Source organism: Quercus suber, unplaced genomic scaffold (assembly GCF_002906115.3).
Source record: "Quercus suber isolate HL8 unplaced genomic scaffold, Cork oak 2.0 scaffold_1156, whole genome shotgun sequence".
Lineage (NCBI taxonomy): Eukaryota > Viridiplantae > Streptophyta > Magnoliopsida > Fagales > Fagaceae > Quercus > Quercus suber.
Window position 1 is genome coordinate 24,989 of NW_027070556.1, and position 21,848 is coordinate 46,836.

Consider the following 21,848-nt stretch of genomic DNA (forward strand, 5'->3'; position numbering starts at 1 on the left):
TACCCTAACGTTTTAGAATTTAGATTTTACCCCCTAAAGTTTGATAGTATTTGGATTTAACATCCCCAAACTTTGAGATTTCAAAGTGTAAAATCCAAACACCCCCAAACTTTAGGGAGTAAAATCCAAACATTCCTAAAATTTAGGGAGTAAAATCCAAACATTCCTAAAATTTAGGGGGTAAATTCCAAATTCTAAAATGTTAGGGTGTAAAATCCAAATACTCTTAAACTTCAGGGTAAAATCTAAATTCTGAAATTTTAGGGTATAAAATCCAAATACCCCCAAACTTTAGGAGTGTAATTTGCAGTTTACCCTAAGTCTTATTTACTATTGTCATTTTTCACTTAAGAAAAATAAATAAATCATTAATTTTTTCACACATCGAGTGGGTCTGCGACCAGTGACTATTAAAACACTACCGTTAATCCTCTCTCAAAAAGACAGTTTTTTTTTTTTAAAAAAAAAAAAAAATTGTAAATACTATAGTTAATAACTTTAAAAAAAAAAAATTTATAAATTTTCTTGAAAACAAAAAGTGGAATTATAAGCTCATACAAATATATCCCAAGTTAAAGAACTTGACCAAAAAAAAAATATTTTGTTCGATATATAGGATGGGAAAAACACTTTGTCCACACATGGCTTGCCAAATTGCCAAGGACAAGGTTTGGCAACTAATGTAACTTAATGCTACAACTCTACTCAATATCTTTCTATTATATATGAATTTTACAAAATCCAGCATTGGATTATATTTTCTTCTTATATACTCCTTGCTTGCAAAATTTCAAAAAGATCAACAATCAATAGCTATGTCATCAATCAAATGATTAAATTTCAAACTTTTGTTGTCTAAAAATTATGCATAACAAATAATTTTATGGATCAAATAATAAATAACAACTGATTGGCACAAAATTTGACATGTATGTTAATAACAACAAAAATATGCAATCTAACAATTAGATTTTCAAAATATATAGCCATGTTAATTTTTTTAATGGGTTCGTAGCCTTATGCCACAAAGTCAAACTATCAAACTATTTATTATTTGCATGCAAAAGCTTGTGTGTTTAATGACACCAGATTTTTTGAGATTTCAATTGGATTTGTTGTAATCTGAAAAGTTAAAAGTTCAGATTTGCCATTAATTAAGACACTTTGCCAGCCTGACAGTGAGATATTTCACCTATATAACGTATGGCATAGTTTATCCCTATTTCAGGCGGTAAATTGATTAATCAAACATCCCAAAACTCAAACATGAAAAGAACTTCATTCAAGTTGGCTTTGTTGATGGTAATCTTGGCTTTCGCATATGGTATGCTCTTTCTCATAAATTTTGGAACCTACACAATTTTATTTTTATCTTTGCATAAGATAATTGTACCTGCCAAGAGAAATTCTCTATCTTGGTAGACTAACTCATTGCAATAACTAATTTATTTATCTATTTTGTAATCTTTAACAATTATGGAATAATATTTATCATAATATAATGTTGGAGGAAAATCCTATCTTATCTTTAAAAAATAATAATAATTTGGACTTTGGAGGCAGCTGGAGGTTATCTAATTATTTTTCTTAACTATGAGTGAGGGATTCATTGAATGGTTTAAAACTTGTTGGCAGGTTTTCCTTTGGGAGCTGAAGCAAGAAAAACACCCACAATGCATTGTGGACCAAAGGGTGACTGCAATGGTTCATGTCCATCTTATTGCAAATCATGCACTTGCCAACAACCTTGGTGTGTTTGCTCTCACTACAAGCAAGAGTTCCTGAACAAAGCCATTTTTGGACAAATGGTTGAGCTAGATCAAGAGCCATCACATTAAATCAATGATGCATATATAGGGTATACCATAAATAAAACATGTAACATGTCAGACAGCCCAATTATATAATAGACTATCTTGCCTTTATAATGCATTTATAATTTGTGTTTTCTTTTTCTTTTTTTCTTTTTTTCCTTCTGGAGTTTTATAATTCATCAACTAAATTTACTACACATCCAGACACAATTCAAGGTATTATAATTTCCCCCCACTCAAATCCCTATCGTTCATGTCAAGACCCACATGGTTGTGGCTATGACACCAAATTTTCACAACCTTATAATGTGCTATCCAAATTTATTTTATTCCCCAAAAGGACTAGTTCCAAATTTCCAATTAAACTTTCTCTAATTGCTTAAACTGATCCAGTACACGTTCAATATGGAACTTGGTACATGCCTCCATAATGCCTTCATAATCCCAACTTTACACACAAATCACGCACTGGAAAATTTCAATCACATTCTAATGCATAAAACCAGATCACAATACTAATTAAGATAGCTGTGTATAAAACTAAGAACGATCTTTCACAGGTTGGCTTATCTTAAGATGTTATTACATCAACAACAACAACCAAGTCTCAGTCCAAAAATTTTAGGGTCAGCTAAACTGTATGCTTGAATCACCAACACGGTGGCACAATTTCCTCATCATATTTGGCAGAACAGATCATCAGCTACATTCTATTGAATCTATCTTTTGGTGATTGACATTTATCTTTCCTGAACTGTCTCATTCCTTTGAAGAATGGATCAACATGTATCTTTCTTTTAACAGTCATACTACACAGCTGTGGGGGATATAGCAGAAGGAAAAGTGCGCAGTTTCAAGTAATAGTGTTGCGATTTGAACAGCAAAAAACACCCCACATGAAGAAACTGAAAAACTGAAAAAGAGCTTTAGAAATGGAGAAAGGGTTTACTTTTAGGAGCACCCAAAGAACAGAAGAACATCACTTACTTTTTAACAATTCAAGTGCCAACACATCCAGATGCATAGTAAACTTACAACTTAACTATTTACAGGTTATATAAGCCATTAATTGATCTCAGTTCAATAATCAAAACAAGAATGAAAACTATACTGCCCATTCAACTGCTTACAATCACAATACAAGGGTTTTAATTTATGCTGGTGTGGGGGAAAAATCACTTAAAGTTCCAGACTACATTCCAATTTGGAGAAATAAAATATCAAACAGCAAGTTTTCTTATTGCAGCTTTCGGCACAAAAAAAAAAAAAAAAAAGGAGTTGCCCTGCATTCCCAGTGAAGCTGAGCAGCTTGAGAGAAGCCCCATTATTGAGTAGACTCATTAACTGATTCCCTCCATTAACACATAAATTTCCACACATTCTGCCAAAAAGAGTTATTAAATTAATTCTAATCCACATAAAAAACCCTGTTAAACTGCCTCAGCCACATTATTGAACTTATTATGAAATTCAACGCTAGTAACCGATACAATTTCAAAACTTCCCTCCAGTGTGGGTGGGGCAGCCTCTGAGCCTTGTATCACGAGCAGAACCCTTGGTGAACTTAGAAAAGCAATAAGTTCTTTCATTTTCCTCAGGTTTTCGTTCATTTACATTTGAAAATGCCAAGCAAACGCCTTGCTCAACAACATCAAAGTATCAGGTGCTTCTGCAGTTCCTGCTTCAAACCAGCTCAACTTTTGGGAATGCTCTTATAGACCATATATCTCGACATCCTCGTTGGATTCTCACACACTATTTACTATGCTTTAAACTGTGAATGTGAGCCCAAACGAATGGAAAATAAAGCTACTTTTGATGTACATGCATCCAAATGAGCCCAGTTTTAAAAAGAGTGAGCCAATTATCAAGTACCTTTGCCTAAAAATTCCAATAAAGGTACCGTTAATCAGCCAGAGATGTCAGCAGAAGCTCAAATGGAGAACATGGATGCTGGGAACCGTTGAAGTTCATGCATTTAGACCAGCCCTATTCTTGAAAGCAACAAGTGATTCCATTTTTCTAAAGTTCCTCTTTCTCAATTTTGCCACTTTGAGCTTTTTATGGGTCTCCATAAATGCTTGCTTGTACCTCCACTTATCTACAAAGATCTTTGTCTCCCGAGTTTTCTCCACAAATTGCATCACTGCATCAAAGAAACCTCCCTTAACCAGAGCATAAAGGAATGCATCCACCAGGGTGTGATCAAATTTGAACCCCTTCTGTCCATCACTTGAGACTTTTCGTTTAACCTCATTCCTAAGCATCAAAACACTGAAATATTTCTCAAGTCACATAACCATTAATTAGGGACAAATATGTCTGGTCATTTGGTTCAAACTGGAGGAATATCATCCTTCTCAAAGTCCTCCTCGCATCCTCTAACCACCTAGATTTACAAAATGCACAAATAATTGAATTCCAGTCATGGGTTCCCACTTCAATTCGAGCATCCTCAACAACCTCATCTAAGAAGGCTGCCATCAGCTCAGGCCGATGATTCTCCATTAAGCCAGTCATTATAGTTAAGTAACTCCCCTTAAGTTTGGGTATTCTTGCTTCCCTCATGTCCCTAAAGAAAGAAAAAGCCGACGGAAAATCTTGGCTTGACATGGATGCTTCTATCAGAGCATCATAGATTTCTACATCCAACTGAAGACCCAAATTACTAATTCCCATGACCAATTGAGTAGCTTCAGCTGTTCGATGCTCTTTGCAGTAAGCCTTCAAGATTGGCACATAGACCCCAAGCCCCACAGAACCTCCCTGAACATCCATTTCCTCAAGGTATTTTATAGCTGACTTTACAAATGGAAACTTGCATTTTGAATTAAAATTCTGTTATTGAATAGGCTTTACCAAGCATAGACAAGATTATGGCATTGACCTTTTTGGAAAAAAAAAAAATTTATTCACATATACATTGTTGGAAAAAGCAAGGACAAGTGGGTGATGAGAGAGTTTGTGAGAGACTTACTTGGGAAAACAGAGTTTGTAGTGAGAGTCTTGAAGGACTTCCAGGCCCCATCAGTGTTGCTTGTGATAAGGGCTTGGTGGAGATTGGTTTCTAAAGTGGCTATGTGGTTTTGGGTCAAAGGTTGTGGCTTTGTGTCTCGTGAAGGTGTTTTGGGAAGTGGGGTTGTTTTGTTGAGAGAAAAGATGGAGGGTTGGAGAAAGGAATAGAGAGTTGGGTTTGGTGTCTCAGGTGTGGAGGAAGAGAATGGTTTGTGGGAGAGAAAGGAAAGTGTTTTTGCTGTTCTCCAATCTCCACCTTTTCTATTGTTGTTCACTGATTTCTTCCAATTTTCCCACGTTCTAGTTCTGCTGGGGTTGTTGGGATTTTTTTTTAAAATAACACTAGAAGTCAAACTATTTTGTTAGTTAGCACAGTTTTGAAACTATTTGGGTATCTAACAACTCGAGTCACCGAACTATTTGGACACTTGGTTCACGTAGGCACTGAATTCGAGTTCTGTCAAATAGAAATTGAGTCCTACAAACTCGATTTTGTTTTGCTTTTTCCTTCAAGAACCAGACGAACTTTCTTATTCCTCCAAGCCCCAAAAACTCATGAACAAAACCAAATACAAAACCCAAAACAAATCAAACCCGCTCTCCACTCTCCACTCCATTAACAGATACTGGTATTTTAATTTCGGTACGCAACAATTCTGAAATACCACCTACTAGCAATGACGAAGCGTACCAACAAAACCCAGAGATCAAAACGCAAAGATCAACAACGAAGAAGAAAGAAGCAACAATGCAAAACCCAACAAACCAAAGAAGCAATAACGAAGCAACCCAAGCGCCGATTCTGACCAAACCCAGGCGGCGAAAGTTTCAGGCGACAGAAATCAGATCAGACTTAATGTGGGTGTGGTTTCTTGCCACCGCTCCAGTGGAAGAGAAGAACACGTTGGAGTGGAGAATGGGGAGTGGATTTGATTTGTTTTGGGTTTTGTATTTGGTTTTGTTCATGGGTTTTTGGGGCTTGGAAGTGGAGAGTGGGATGGCATCTAGAGAAAATAAAAAAAGGAAAGGAAGAACAAGAAAGCCGATTAGTTCTTGAAGCAAAATTAAATCAAGTCTGGAGGACTCGATTTCTAGATGACAGAACTCGAGTCCTTTTGACTCGAGTTCTAAGTCTACGTGGACAAATTTCCACGTCAGCTGCAGCATAATTTTGAAATCGAGTTTATTTTCCTCGATTTATAACTCCAAAATCGAGTCTTTTGGTCTTGAGTTGTTAGATACCCAAATAGTTTCAAAACTATACTAACTAACAAAATAGTTTGGCTTTTATTGTTATTTTCAAAAAAAAAAAAATCCAAGTTGTTGTGTTATTCTAATTTGTGGGGTTCAATAGCTCCAATTTCATCTGTTTGTTCAATCCAATGTCTCTTAAATAGAATTTTTTTTTTTTTTTTATTATTATTAGACCAAGATACCAGTTGGTTTTTGGTATAGCGGAGATTGAACCCCAAATTTCTTATTCAACCATAAAATATTTTACCAATTGAACCCACTAGATTTTTTGAATATGAACAACCGAAGTAGAGTGCTCCAAGAACCGATCCAAACCAAAACATAATGGTCGGACACTCGGACTTCAACGGAAGCAAACAAGGTTGGGACTTGAGAGGTTTTGAAAATTTATAATTGTTTTGTAGACTGTGTAAACAACGGCTGGAATAGCTCAATTGGTTAGAGCATGTGGCTGTTAACCATGAGGTTGGAGGTTCAAGCCCTCCTTTTATTGCCCTAACTGTTTTTCTTTACTTAAGTTTAGGTTTTTTTTCCTATATCCAAAAGTCAATGAGGCATTTTGTAAATCATATGATAATTTTTTGATATTCCTTTGTCATTTAGCCCCTATTTTTATAGAGTAATCAAAAGCTAGGTCTATTCTGACTTGTCTACTTAATGATTTTGAAAAAAAATTGAATTCTATAATCATGTGAATAGTAATCGTGTGGCTGATGAGAATGCAAATTGTCATATTTTTCTCCCTTAATGTTTAGTCTTTTATACTTATTTGGTGCCAAAATGTACTCATTATTCTTATATTTTGATTTAGGATGCAAATGGAGGCATTAAGTGCAAAACGTAGTTAATTGAGCGATTCTAGGCAGCTTTGACACTGTTTGGTAATCTGGGCATAACTCTCTCATCCGAGCTCCGATTGAGATAATTCAAGATACTATGAAATGCCAAGACAAAGCTCTACAACTTTCATGTTCTGAGTTTTGAGAGATACAGGCCGAATCAAGGTTGAAATTGAAGTTGCTGCACTTGCACTGTTGACGTTCTGGAATGTTCCTTTGCCTGAAATTCTAATACGCGGATTTGATGCGGTTTATTTTCGGAAGCTTCCAGATCTGGTGCACGAAAATTCCAGCTGAAAAACACCACTTTCCTAGTTATATTAGGACTTTGTTTTATTTTTAATATTTTCCTTAATTAGTCAAATTTGGATATTATTATTTACAATATTTTTAGGAGATTTTGTTGGCTTGGGAAAGGGGGAATTAACATGTAAAAGGAGGAGGAGAAATCAGAATTGGACACACATGTCTCTCTCTCCCCTCTTCTCTAATTTATCCTTCGAGTTTTCATCATGGCCCTACTTGGCTAAACTTTTATACTTGGTCGAAGGAAACTGAAGCCTTGGAATCAATAAAACTGTGAGATCTAATTTTTTTTTTTATTGTTCAATTTATGCTTTGAATATCGGATGTTCTTCTGTGCCTATTTTCATGATTGTCTCGTTTAATCACTTGGAGGCCTACTAGTTTATTATTCATTGCAATCTACAGCTAGGTTAGATATCAAATCTGCAATTGTTTGATCTCTCTAATTTGTGAAGCAACCAAGATTTAATGATTTGCTGCGTCAGAAATTATTAGATCTTAGGAAGAATGCTCGACTAAATTAAATGCAACTGCTTGTACTTGTGTTGTTTAGCTTCATCGATCTTTCTAATTCTTAAGGCTGCTACTAGATTAAACCTTTAGCGCTTGTCTTTGGTTGTTTAGTAGTTAGGGTTAATTAGATTGCTTGTTTTCTAATTAACTGCAACAAAGGAGAGATAGGAAAATAGTTCCAACGGTGAATATTTAAAGTGTGAATTGATATATACTTGCATCGATGATCAGTTGTAAAATTCCAATGGTGGATGTTGACTTAGACCAAGATTTGTTCTCTTGATTGATTTTGATCCTTTGATTTGAGTTGTTCCTTAGTTTTTTTTTTCTTAAAATTGTTTTCATTATACTCAACCCCCCCCCTAGCGGTTCACGTAGCATAAAACTATGCTAAATACTCTTCGTGGGAACGATCTTTACTCGCACTACTACATATATTTTTAGGAGTATAGTTTTATTTTTGGTTGTCGGCGACAACACACTAGTGACCAAAAATAAAAAATTGTTGATACCTAAAACATCACAAGAGAAAAAGCCCAGGCCAAGGAACCAAATTATGGACCTCATGTGAACATAAATGACCCATGATTCTATGGGAACACTTTTGTAGAAGAGGCTGAAGAGCCAAGAAGAATGGGCAAAAGCCCAATAATGAAAAAAAAATGAAGAAAAGACCTTGAATAAGCCCAAAAAAAGGTGCAAAGAAAAACGGGTCCTCAAATGACACCCATAAAGCAAGCCCAATAGGTTCACCAAGGAAACAACCACAAAGGACCTAGTTCCCTACGTAGAAAAGCCGAAAAGGGATGAATTAGAATTTTTTTTCTAAATAACAATAAATATTAAAAAATTTAGTTAGTTGTCAAGTTGGGAAAGAATGTTGAAAACTAGTATTTCGAGTTTTAGAAACTCGAATTCCAAGATAAAAATCGAGTTTTCAAGCCTCGATTTGTAAGCGGATAGGTGAGAAGTGGGAAAAAATCCACGTGAAAATCGAGTTTTAAAGACTCGAGTTCCATAAATTGCAGAAGAACGCCGCTATAGGACTTAAAAACGTCACTATAGGGCTTAAAAATTGAGTTATAAAAAATTTTTGCAGGAAAACGTCACTATAGGGCATAAAAACGCCACTATAGGGCTTTAAAACGTCACCATAGGACTTAAAAACGCCACTATAGGGGCTATCAAACTAAATTTTTTTTTGCATGGAACACGAGTTTCTAAAACTCGAGATCCGTGTGGCATTTTCAGTCCCAGAACACTCGCAAAGCGAGTTTTTGGGACTCGATTTTTAATATGGATCTCGAGTTTCTAAAACTCGAGATGCTAGTTTTCTTTAATCTTCAAACCGTTGTCTAACTTACTATATACTTGCACCACACACAGCCACTCTGCCCATTCCCCCGGATGAATTATATCACAAAACCTTGAAGACTAAAACTGAAAACCAACTAATCCATGAGAAAATGATTCGAGGAACCTCGACCAAAAGGAATAATGAAAGAAGAAAGATGCCTAACAACTTTAGGAGTTCACCTAAAGAAGCATCTATACAACTTTCAGGAAGAAGACTTAATGCGTAAAGTCTTTATCAATCCAAGAGAACCTTTGAAGTGTCCCTCTCCAAGCCTAGAGAAGGGACCCATTCTCATTAACCTCGACTGATGCTAGAATCACCTAGGAAAATCATCTTCCATGAAGGTGAAAGCAATTAAAATATTTTCAGAAACAAGTTCCTAGGAAAACGAAATAAGAATAAGAAAATGAAAGAAAACATCCAGAGCCTCAAATCTAAGGGCAAACGACAAGATCAAAGTAGAAGGAGAGAATAGTAATTTTAGGTCCTCCAAAACTAGTATAAAAGGGGGAGAAAATGACCATGGAAGGCAAAAAAGGAGTGTAGAAAATATAGCAAGTATAAAAAACTCAGAAAAGCATAGAGAAAGGAGAACTTAGGTCAAGTTCCCAAAAAAAATTTTTTTTTTTGATAAGCATCCACTTGTAATAGTGCTTGGGGGATCCACATTGATCCAAGGACCCAAACTTCACAAGTCTTGTAAAGCCTTAGAGACTACTTAGTCTGTGAAATTTGAGGCTTATGGACTTTGCGGTCTTGCCTTCATGAGGAGTTGTATTCAGGATACCTGATCGATTAATAAAAGTCCACTAAAGTATTCATACTTGCTAATGTCATTCTTATTACCTAAAGTTCCTATGTACATATATACGTATATGTGTGCTTTTGTGTCTTGAGTTTTCTTTTTTTTTTTGGTAAACGACGATGCATTAAACAAACTAAACAACTACATCAAGTTTAGGACACATCCTGTTAAAATACCCACCATTAAGATCATCCTCAAAAGCATTATAAATGTCCACATGCAGACTAACAAAAGAAATAAAATCTAAGTCTTGAGCAGCACCCATTCTACTAAGCAGATCTACGCACCAATTGGCTTGGCGGTAGCAATGATTAAATTGGATCCGCTAGAAGGGAGCCGCCAATTGCTTGCAGAGCAATTATATTGTTTACATAAGCAGCATTTTTAAAGACATCCACCACAGCTCGTGCATCCAATTCAACAATAAGATAATCAATATTTAAGTTGCAGCAGAGCAGAAGACCATCTTTGAGCCCCCATAATTCTGCTGTGAAGCTGTTAGTTGACCCAATGCGCTTGGCGAAGCTTGCAACCCATCCACCTTGTTCATCCCTCACTATACCTCCACATTCAACTATGCTCGGTCCACCCATGCATGAACCATCAGTATTCAGCTTATTCCATCCTACTAGAGGTCTTTTCCATCAAAAACTCCTTATGGTGTTGTAGATTGGATTTCTGGGAGAGTGAACAAAGTAGATAAATTCCAACACTTGGTTCACAATCTCAGTTGGTAGATTTGGGTTCTGGTTTTTCCTATTAAAAACAAACATGTTTCTGCTTTTCCATATGATGTCGCGGAAGCCTGAAGAGAAGCACACACGATGCTCTCTTGATGGACAGAAACTAAACTGTTAGTTTCTGGTAGTAAACCTCGAATCCACGAGGGGTTTCCCTGAATCCACAAGGAGATAAAACTGGAATCCACCAGAAGAAAACTTGACAAAAGTCTGTGTTTATTGATAATAGTCTATTTTGCCTCTGACGGCTACAAAACATATAAATACTAAGCAAAAACGTTTAAAACCCTAATTCGCACTAATTAAGCGATTAGGTGACAAAATTACCGAATTTTACCAAAAATGGCAAAATTGAGTTAAGCGCAGAATCATAAACTACTGACCTTAAGGGTCGTCCCAAAACAGACGGGACCTTATTCTGACTTTTAAACTAAAAGTTATTAAGGAAAACAAATTTTACTATAAATAGCAAAAACACTGTTATCGGGGTCTTAATGAAGGAATTCGCCTAAATTTTGGCGACGTTCATGGCATTTGTCATGAATCTGGATCAGAACGTCGTTTCCCTTCAACCTGCCAAATTTCATGCAATTCCGACACTGTTACCCCGATGGCCCCTACTGGTACCCCCCTGTGATCTTGCGTTGTGACTTCCTGCGCCCCTGCTGCTCGAGGAAGGCATGTGCTGTCTGTTCTACATCACCATATGCACCACACAACTAAAGGGAATATAATTTTCCATGGGGGTTTTCCTTGGGAATAGCTTCTACTAGTTTTCCCATTAATGGTAAGCCAATCCTGGAGATTACTTAATGGTAAGCCAATTCTCTGTTAGATAAATTCACTCCTAGCTGAATCCATACTCCCTTGACCCTAAGGCAATCTCTGATGGCATAAGTGATTGATTCGGGTTCCCTTTGGCAGATGGGGCACAACTCATCATCTACAACCCCTCTCTTCGCAAGACACACCTTCACACCTATGCTGTTATGATCACACATCCACAAGAATGTTTTAATTCTAGGTAACATTTTCAATTTCCAAATCCAGAAAGCATTGAAATAAGGGGTAGTCTCATCAACCGTAGCAATGGAGTAGGCACTCTTGAGATCAAAAGTACCCCTTGGGTTGCTTGACCAAGCTATCCTATCCTGACCTCTACTCGTAATTGATTTGGGAATCGCTTGGATCATTGATTTGATATGAAGGGGGAAATCAAAGGGTATCTGACCCTAGTTCCAGCCCATATTTGTCAGGATGTCTTTAACCACCCATTGAGTAGCTTTTCAGGTTAGGGACCTTTGGATCATGCAGTGGAGAGATCCTTTACCCGTCCAGTTACCCCACCAAAAGTTGATATTGCTATCTCTCCTAATCGTCCACATGTTGCCTTCATTGAACGTATCTCTCCCTCTCTCCACTACTTTCCAAATCTGAGAACACGAAAGTCTATCCGCATTGGCAAAATTTATTCTTCTATGATTGTAATTTTTTTGCCTTAGAACTTGGGCCCATAAGCTTCCTTCTCAACATGTAACCTCCAATTAAGCTTGGCAAGTAAAATTGTATTTCTGCCCTTGGCGGTTTGCAATCCAGGACCACCTTCCTCCTTGGGTTTTGTTACCTTATGCCACCTGACCCAATGTATTTTTTTGGAAGACTCCGATGAACCCCAAAAGAAATTTCTATTAACTCGGTCTATACCCTCTAGAATTCTGCTTGGGATAATATAAGCATATTGCATAACATAGGTAGGAATAGCTAGGGGTGTGCATGGGTCAGGTTGAGGAGATTTGTTGACCCAACCCACCATAGTGGGTTAAAAAAAATTCAACCCAACCTAACCCATCACATAAGTCCAACCCAACCCACATGGGTTATGTTGGATTGGGTTGAACCCATTAGTTGGACAATTTTTTTTTATTACTATTATTATTAAATTGAGCAGAGAAAAAAAATATCATACCTGCCACTTGTAATAAACTAATATACATTAATATATAAACTAATATTCCAACTCAGTTGTAAACAAAATATGTCTAAGTATCCAACTGAGTTGATAAACAAAATATAAAAGAACTAGTATCCTCATTCACTTATAAACAAAATATACATGAGTTCCCTAACTTAGTTATAAACGAAATATATCTAACTGAGTTGATAAACAATATATATATATATATATATATGAACTATTGAACTAGTGTGAGAGAGAGAGAGAAAACATTGAGAAACTTTACCTAACATCGGAAGAGAGAGCTACCACCAGAAAGATAGAACCACCGCCGAGGTAGTGATGATAGCTGATGGACGGCAGTGGCTCAGTAAAGGGATAGAGTGTTAGAGTTCAAAAGGGAGTGAAGTGTGAGAAACTGAGAGGGGAAGGGGAGAGGGAGAGGGAGGCGGCATATTAAGAGAGGGGAGGGAGAGGGAGGCGGCATATTAAGAGAGGGGAGGGTTAAGGTTTGTGTGATTGTGAACTAATAGGATTTTATATATGATAGGAGGAAACCGAGGAAGTGCTGGACAACTGTTTTTTTTTTTTTTAATTTATCAATTATATAATATATTTTAAATATATATTAAAAGAACTAATAGGATTTTATATTATATATGATAGTAGGAATCGAGGAAGTGTTGGACAGCTAGTTTTTAAAAGAATTTTATTAAATATATAATATATTTTAAATATATATTAAAATATGGGTGGNTGTCCTAAGTTCTTGACTTAGTTATAAACGAAATATATGTAACTGAGTCGGTAAACAAAATATACAGAACTAGTATCCTAAGTTACTAACTCAGTTATAAACAAAATATATCAAATTGAGTTTATAAACAAAATATACAGAACTAGTTCTATGAGTGGATTTCAAAAGAGTTCTATAGTAGTCCTACTAAGAACCAAAATATCCAAGCTATCTAACATTCCAATTTCCAACTAATCTTCCTCTTCCACTGTTATGGTGCTTTGAGATGCAAACTCTGAGACCAAAAAAAAAAAAAAAAAAAAAAAAAGACAATAAATTATACTGTGGAATTTTAAAACCCAAAAGGCTTATATAACAATTAAAAAATTACAAAAAAAAAAAATTACTTTGTTGAAAAATTACCTGACTCAAGACCCTCATAGGATTCAACTTCTTCCATTGATTCTTGACGATCAATTATATCAGTAGCTTTTAACTGATTTTGAGCACAAATTAGAATTTCAACTATGTTAGGCAACAAAGAGCTTCAAAATGGATCCAACACACGACCCCAATACTAAATGCAAACTTAGAGGCAATTGTAAAGAGAGGAATGGCTAACACATTACGAGCTAATTTTGAGAGAAGTCGATATTTGAGGAATTCACCTTCCACCAATTCAAAATACAAAAATCGGGAGAATCTTCTTCCACACAATCAGCCAAATATCTTTCCACCTCTGATTTGCTTTCCAAACTATCCGCTACCAAATGCATCTTATAAATAGATTTCACCAATGCATGGGGATCTTGCACAGGTCTAGTCTCAGCACTGTTTGAAGAAGAGCCATCTTGACCTTGCCCATTTGAATACCAATCACAGTCACAATAGTGCTCATATATACGAACAAGAGCCCTTTTCACCTTTTTTGTCATGTTCTCTACCACTGCTCCTGGATTCCATTTGGTAAACCAAAAATTTACAAACCTTAACTTGTACCTCGGGTCTAGTACAATAGCAACAAACATCATCAAATTAAGCTTCTCAATATCCCCCAATACTTATCAAATTTCTCATGCATATCCCTTGCCATCATACTCAAAAGAGGATCTTCAGTTTCACACAAGTTTGTCAATTCAGTTTTCATCACACAAAGTGTGACATATAGGGAACCAGAAAATCGTAATGTAACTTCATAAAACAACTTCAAAAATTTCACAAACACCTTCACATTATCCCAATCCTCAAAATCAGGTGGTCCTAATATTTTTTTTTCCCATTTCCATCATCCAAGAAGTAACGAATATATTGTGCATCGTTAACATGTAATCTTTCAAATGCTTATTGAAATTTTTCTGCATTCTCTAGCATCATGTAGGTCGAGTTCCATCTAGTTGGAACATCAAGACATACACAACCCTTGCTAGCAATCTTTACTTTTTCCACACATGCTTTAAACTTATCATACCTAGATGGAGAGGACTTCACATACCTTACCGCATTACGGACTTTGACAATTGACTCATGAAGGCTTTTCAAACCTTCCATCACAATAAGGTTCACGATGTGTGCACAACATCTCATGTGCATAAACTTATCACCCAAGATAGAAGTACCCCATTCTTTAGTTATCCCATTCAAGTAGGTTACGATCCACTGTTAGAGGCTACATTGTCAACTGTGAGGGTGAAAATTTTATCAATGCCCTAACTAAGCAACAATGACTCCACCACCTTTCCAATGGTTTCACCTTTATGCTTAGGGACTTGACAAAAATCTAAAATCCTTTTGTGATATTGCCAATCATCATCAATGAAATAAGCAGTAAGGCACAAGTAATTAATATTTTGGATTGAAGTCCAAGTGTCAATGGTGAGGAAAATCCTTTAAGTAGATTTTTCCAATAGTAGTGTGAGTTGGGACAGTGAGCCTAGACTGCAACACACTACTATAGTTCCTAAACCCTTCATGCTCAACAAATTTAATTGACAATTCATCCACAATAATCATCCTAGCGAGTGCTTCCCTACCCATGCTCTCATTATAGCTTACAGCAATAAGACTATTACTATTAGCACCCTCCATATCATCACTCTTTTTAGGACTAAAGGCTAAAGTCATTTGAGTCTTATCCTCCTTCTTATTCCTACCATAAGGATATTTTTTACACCGAGCTTCCAAATGAGTTCTTAAGTTAGTAGTGCCATAAGTTTTTAACCCAGCAGCATAAGTTTTGCCATAATACTTCTGTTGCTGTTGTTTGAGGAGCCTCATTTGTGGGGGTGGGTGCCACAAGAACCTCATTTGTGCCACATTGAGTTTCATATGCCATCTATAAATATAAATATATTAAAAAAAAGCTCAAAGATTAGTATCAATGTAACTCCTTAAAGGCAAATAACACTAATGACTAAACAACAATAGTAAAAACAATAGGGAGAGGGCCAAATAGAGACAAACCTACAAAGTAAGATAGAGAGAAAGGGACACAACAAGTTGGCAAGAGAAAATATTGTAGAGTAAGAAATACACCTATAGGTTGAGACAAAGCAAAAATACTTAAAAATCAGCCAAAAGAAAACTAAGAAATCAACAAAGCAAAAGCTAAACATTGATCCATCACGGCAAGAGCAATAAACAGATAAAGTGAGTGAGAGAGAGAGAGAAAACATTGAGAAACTTTACCTAACATCGGAAGAGAGAGCTACCACCAGAAAGATAGAACCACCGCCGAGGTAGTGATGATAGCTGATGGACGGTTTAAATATATATTAAAATATGGGTGGGTCAGGTCAGGTTTGGCGAATTTGTAATTTTATGAGCCAAACCCAACCCAACCCACTAAAAAAAAAAAAAAAAAAAAAAATTTTGTAACCCAACCCAACCCACTAAGCCCTAAAAACCAACTCAACTTGGCGAGTTGGGTTGGGTCAAGTCGGTTTTGGCGGGTTTTTTTCACACCCCTAGGAATAGCCGCTGAAGAAGCTTGTATTAGAACAGACTGACCAGCTAAGGAAAGCAAATTAGCTTTCCATCCTGCTAATTTATTCTTCACCCTATCAAGGATGAAGTTAAAGTCTTGGGGGGAGGAACCAGGATGTTTAATAGGAATTCCAAGGTACTTGCCGAGAGAGGGAGTGGAAGCAAATCCAAGAATATCACAAAGTGATTCCCTAAAGTCCCTATCCACATTAGGAGAGAAATGAACTCTTGACTTAGCAACACTCACAGATTGGCCCGATATACTGCAGAAATCATCAAGAACATCTCTAACAGTATAGCAATTAATGTGGTCTGCTTTGGCAAACAAAACCAGGTCGTCTGCAAAAAACAAGTATGAAAAGGCTGAACCACTACACGATGCCTTCACAGGTTGCCAAAGTTTAGCACTACACTTCTCTTCAATGAGTTGGCCAAGAAAAACCATACAAAGAATGAATAAATATGGAGATAATGGGTTTCCTTGCCTTATCCCTCTAGAGGGGTATATCGGGTCTAAGGCTTCTCCATTGAACAAAATGGATGTTGAGACTGTGGATATGTAACTCATAATGACGTCAGTCAAATCAGCTGGCAAATTAGCTCTAATAAGCATGTCCCTTATAAAGCTTCACTCGAGTTTATCATAAGCCTTCTCTAGATCAATCTTTAGAGCCATATATCCCACATTCCCTTTCTTCTTACTAAGAGTATGGATGATTTCCTGCACTATGATCGCATTATCAATGTCTTTCCTTCTCGGAACAAAGGCTGTTTGAAGAGGGGAAATGAGTTTGTCCAAGTACGGCCTCAGTCTAGTAACAATGATCTTTGTTATAACTTTATACACCGTGTTGCACAAACTTATAGGTCTATAGTTGCTCAAGGTCTCCGAGCTTTGTATCTTTGAAATAAGAGCAATATGGGTTCTATTCAAGTATTCCGGAACAACCTCCTTGGTAAAATCACTTTTAACTACATCAATCACTGAATTGCCCATAATTAACCAAAATCTATGGAAAAAGCCAGCATGTAGCCCATCTGGACTTGGAGCTTTAAAAGCTTTTAGCAACCATAGGGTAGATTTTATCTCTTCCTCTGAAGCGATCCCATCAATACTCTCCTTCTCCTCTTTAGAGAATCTAGCCTACCATTGGGATATATAGGGTGCAGATCGAGAACCAGAAGCAAAAGAAGAAGTTTATATACCATTAAACCAGCTCCTAACAATCTCCTTTATAGCATTTTCCTCATAAATCCACTCCCCCATTAAATCCTTAATTACCAAAATCTGATTCCTTTTTCTTTAAACAAGAGTGGACACATGGTAGAAAGTAGTGTTCCAGTCACCTTGTATCATCTAGTTAACACGGGATTTCAAGGCCCAAAGCTCCTCTTCTTGATTAAGCACTTTGTCTAGCTCCTTGAGGAGCTTATTTTCCAAATTGACAAGGAAAGCAGAAGGTCTCACAGATAAAGCCCGTTGAATACCATTAAGCCTAGCCATGATGTTCTTTATTCTAGTGAAGATATTCCTAAAGTGGGATATCTTCCACCTTATTGCTACCTGTGTAAATCTGTTTACAGTATCCCCAAGAGTGGGAGAGTCATTCCAAGCTTGTGACACAATAGATGGGAAGGATGGCTTTGACAACCAGCAGGTCTGGAATTTAAACGGTCTATTTCTCCCCACAATGACTCTCAGTTGCATATCTAGCAGTACAGGACAGTGGTCTGAGTGGCATCTAGAAAGATGGACTACCTGAGCTTCCGGATACAGTAAGCACCAACTGGGGTTAACAAAGAATCTATCTATCCTTTCTTGAATTAAAGCTCGAATATCCCTTCTATTTGTCCAAGTGAATTGAGGCCCAAAAAATCCAATATCTATCATGCTGCATTTATCCAAACATTCCTTAAATAACAACGATCTATTGACACCCATTGCTCTTCCCTTGAATTTACCCTCCTCCATGAGAGGTTTGTTAAAGTCGTCTGTCAAAACCCACGGCATATTGTGCAACTTAGCAACTTTAATAGGTTATTCCATAATATATGTCTTTCAGTAGTCCTAGGGCTAGCATACATAGTAGTAAATAACCAGCCAGAGTTTGAGTTTCGTACCTTAACTATAGCATGAATTTCCTGCTCGGTGTTGGCCAGAGGCATGATATCCACCCTATTTGAATCCCAAAGCATCCAGAGCCTACCAGCATATCTAATAGTCTCTGTATGTAATGCGCCATCAAAAGGCAACCTGTCCGTAATTTCCCTCGCCCTATCACCCCCAACATAGGTCTCCATTATTACTAAAATTGCTAGATTATGATTTCGAACTAGCTCACTAACATGCTTCTGAAAGGAGGGCTTTAGGGCACCCTTACAGTTCCATACAATGATATTCATGAGGAAAATGTGATTTGGGGTGGGGCATTCATCGAAGGGTCGCAACATCTTCGCCTCCTCCCTCAAATTTTATCCGATCCATTTTAACATCTCCCTTGCCTGCCCTTCTCTCGGCGACATTGTTAGATTGTGTTGCAACACTCCCATCTCCATCTCTTACAAGGCCACATGGAGACTAAACAACACGAACTGTTGGAAGACTTGAACTAGCTTCATCGTGTGCTTGTTCCTCATGAGGCTTGTGGAAATTGGTTACATTACCAGCATCCTTCACTCAGATAGGCATTTTGTCGAATTCACTTCGTATAGAATGGGGGTTGGTGAAATCTGAGGCAGGGATTTCCCCACCAAGCAATGCTCTGCCTCCACTATTGGAATATCCATCAAAAAGTTTTACCACGGGTTCTTCGCTTCCATCCACGCTAGGTTTGACAATGGCAGTTCTTCCCTTGCACTCACCACTGTCAGTGGGAAGATGCACTTCCATGCCTTTCAGAGCTTCACGTTGAACCAACCTATGACGCAAGTCAAGTTCGCTCATATCTCGGCAAGCACCACTTCCGGGATCTCGACAACCGCCCCTTCCAAATTGATAGCTCTGGCCATGGTAAGGTTGTGAATTGAAAGCCTGACGTAGCTCGCGGTTGTTGGTCGCCATTACTTTTCAGCCTTAGCTCTCTGTTTTGGGGATGATGATCATGGGTGTTGATAACGCCTTAAAATGTGTACTTGTTATATATTTATGTGGGCGTTATCTCCTTAGTACTATGCTTAATTTGTATAATTAAACCATGATTTGTATTAGTCCCTATTATTTATCTTTACATAATTTCTTGAATAAGATGCTATTCATTGTGTGTAATTTTCTACTTTCAGGAAATCATGTGAGAAAGATGAGTTTACAGGAATTTGTGAGAGAATGGAGGTCAAACTAGAATTAAAGTGGAGCTAAAGGACCATGCCTAAATTTCTAAGGAGGTGCAGCTGGAGTGTTTGGATCGTCTAACATGATTGGAAGCTTCAAATAAGGAAAGAAATCAAAGAGGCAGAATCTGAAAAGGAAAAATCTGATTTGAGCACTGATCAGTATTTTAGGCGTATCTCTCTCCTCAAAAATCCAATTGACACAAGGCCAGATGGATTGGAACCGTGACTTAAATATCTACAACTTTCCAGTTTTGAGTTTTTCGAAATTCTCAATTTTTGAAGGCCAAATTTAACTCACAAGTTACTGCTGTAAACTTGGATGGAAATTTAAATAGTGAAAAGTTTTATTTTCTTTGGACACTGAGACATTAGGGTTTTAGAAGGGAGGCTGTGAGAACGAATTTGGGCGGAGAAAAACTTGTATTTTCCTTTCTCTAATGGCAGCCTAAACTCTTTGCTAGGGCTAGGGGTATGTTTCTTCTTTGCGGTATGAATATTCAATGTGATTCTTTTTAAGATTTTATCAATAACATATTTGATTGTTCAATTAGATTTCTTTTGATGTATTAATTCTTCCATACTTTCAATAAGTTCAATCATGTTTTTCTTATTGTTTAGAGGAATTTCTAATAGTTTCAAATAGAAATCAGGTTTTAAAGTGAATGAGTTTTTCTGAAAACTTTTCTAACCGCATTATTAATCGAGGTTATTATATGTTCTTGAATTGTCTCAGTTCAACCGAATCATAAGTTTTTAATTGTCTAAGAACAATCAATTATGAAATAGATATTTTCTTAGATCACAAAGAATTTCATATTGATATAGGAAAACACCCCGATGCCCTAGTATTTACATTATTGATTTAAATAAGTTTTTATTATTATTCTTGTTAACAATCACCAAGCAAAAGTACTTTTCTTCTTCACCCAAATTGTTTTTTTAATTATATTGTCTTTGAATTGACCCTGCTCCTTGTGATTCGACCTCGGTACTCCGAGAATTATATTGCTATGATCTCCTGCACTTGGGAGTAACCAGGAGGTCCCACCACTCCTCTGTGCCCTTGTTCCATAACTAGCGAACTGGAATCTGAACACAGTGGCTTGTTCACATCAATCTGAACACAGAGCCTAGCGAACTTACCTCTGGCTTCAGTAGCAGTATGCGTGTCTACCCTTAACACGTTGCCAATCGACTTACCAATCTAATGCCAAGCTTCCACATTGTAATACTCAATAGGCAGCTCATTTAATCTAATCCAAACTGCAACCAAGGATACATTAGCCATCGCCGGTCGGAAGTTAGGCTCCCACGATCTAATGGATAGGAAATGCTCTCCAATGAACCATGATCCCTTCCTAAGAATAGTCTCATAGTCTTCCTTCAACAAAAAACGTGTGAGAAAGAAATCGTGCCTTAGGTCCACGCAATCCAATCTCCCAGCAGGCTTCCACAGAGATAGAAGATTATTGTGGGGATAGTTAAACCAAACTGACTGACCATACATCTTTACTAGGAGTGCTTTAGTCCATGGGCTACGAATTTGGTGCTTGAAATCCTTTGAAAACTTCATTGCCACCAAACCTTCTCGGAGAGCTACCACCTCATCATTCGAGTCTACATCATCTTCCATGAGGTCCTCGAAGCTAAACACTTGGGTGTGGGCACCTGGAATCTCACCAACCAGTTTGTCCTTAAAGGAGGCTGCTTGGTTCCAAGGGCCGTAACCATGTCTCGGATACGAGGAAGGCAGCTTCTGTCCTTCTTGAAAGCCTGCATGGCTAACATTCTTGACTTTTTTCTTACTACGTGTTAATTCCTCTTGCTCTTCCCTAGAGAGCACGAGAGAGCGAGAGCTTTCTATTTTCGGACACATTATATCCATTTTTATTGGTCTAGTAGAGTGACCTAAATTGGTTGCGATGGGACCGAGTCCAATTCCCTTATTGAACATCTCACATCATTCTGGCCCTCCACTAAGCTCTTTGTTTTATGTTGAACTAAGGGTAAGTAGAAGCTTTCAAAAAGGGGCCTCACAAATATTTTGATAAATTTTTGTAGCTAAATAGTTATATTATATCTTAATGTTTTTAACAAAGACATGTTTAGATGGTTATAATTCTTTCTTCTTCTTCTTCTTCTTCTTCTTTTTAATTTTTTTTTTCTCAATCATTGAAAAAAAAAAAAAAAACCTGACATGTGA

The 21,848-nt window shown here is 37.1% G+C and overlaps 1 non-coding gene and 1 pseudogene across 1 annotated transcript; one reads left to right on the forward strand and one right to left on the reverse strand.

Moving 5' to 3' along the window:
• Nucleotides 1-2,903: 2,903 nt before the first annotated feature.
• On the reverse strand, nucleotides 2,904-4,842 carry LOC111986071 (pentatricopeptide repeat-containing protein At1g69290-like; annotated as a pseudogene).
• Nucleotides 4,843-6,502: 1,660 nt separating this feature from the next.
• Nucleotides 6,503-6,578, forward strand: TRNAN-GUU (transfer RNA asparagine (anticodon GUU)). The gene has a single exon. It is a non-coding gene; the product is annotated as a tRNA-Asn (tRNA).
• The last annotated feature ends 15,270 nt before the right edge of the window (nucleotides 6,579-21,848 follow it).